The sequence below is a fragment of the Stegastes partitus genome, unplaced genomic scaffold (genome assembly GCF_000690725.1).
Source record: "Stegastes partitus isolate 25-593 unplaced genomic scaffold, Stegastes_partitus-1.0.2 Scaffold781, whole genome shotgun sequence".
In the NCBI taxonomy this organism is placed as follows: Eukaryota; Metazoa; Chordata; class Actinopteri; family Pomacentridae; genus Stegastes; species Stegastes partitus.
Genome location: NW_007578512.1, coordinates 217,732 through 218,167, shown reverse-complemented (window position 1 = coordinate 218,167; position 436 = coordinate 217,732). Strand labels below are relative to the sequence as shown.

Genomic DNA, 436 nt, shown 5'->3' with positions numbered 1-436 from the left:
GTAGGAATGTAGACTGAACATGACATTATTATCTACGTGTGAAATCATCAACAAAAGAACATTTAGTTTGAGAGACCAGACGCTGGACAAAAGGAACGAGGAACTGAACCGATACAACAGAGACAGAGGTGTTAACTAGAGTCACAGTTCAGCTTGCTGCTCCTGGAAGGATTTAATGATTTTCTGAAGCATTGCCACTTTCTGCATTGTTTCTTCAAACTCGTCATTGTCTACTCGAGCCAAGTTTTTCTTTACATAAGCAACGAGGCTCTCCACGAATGTGTCCATTGGAGGAAAGTCAGGAGGCATAAATTTCTGAGTTGCCTTGACCAGAGGGATCATTTGGTCCATGAGAGTTGTGTATTCATCCATCATCTCTGAAACCATGGCCGAATCTGTCGTATGCTTAGCCTAATGGGGAAAAACAAAACAGCTG

General features: G+C 42.2%; 1 long non-coding RNA gene across 1 annotated transcript in view; it reads right to left on the bottom strand.

The window, feature by feature from the left end:
• The window catches only part of LOC103364802 (uncharacterized), a 634-nt gene extending 546 nt beyond the window's left edge, over positions 1–88 (bottom strand). Inside the window, exon 1 of the long non-coding RNA XR_520572.1 lies at positions 9–88. This is a non-coding gene — a long non-coding RNA (uncharacterized LOC103364802). The remainder of the gene's footprint in view (positions 1–8) is intronic.
• Between the last annotated feature and the right edge of the window lie 348 nt (positions 89–436).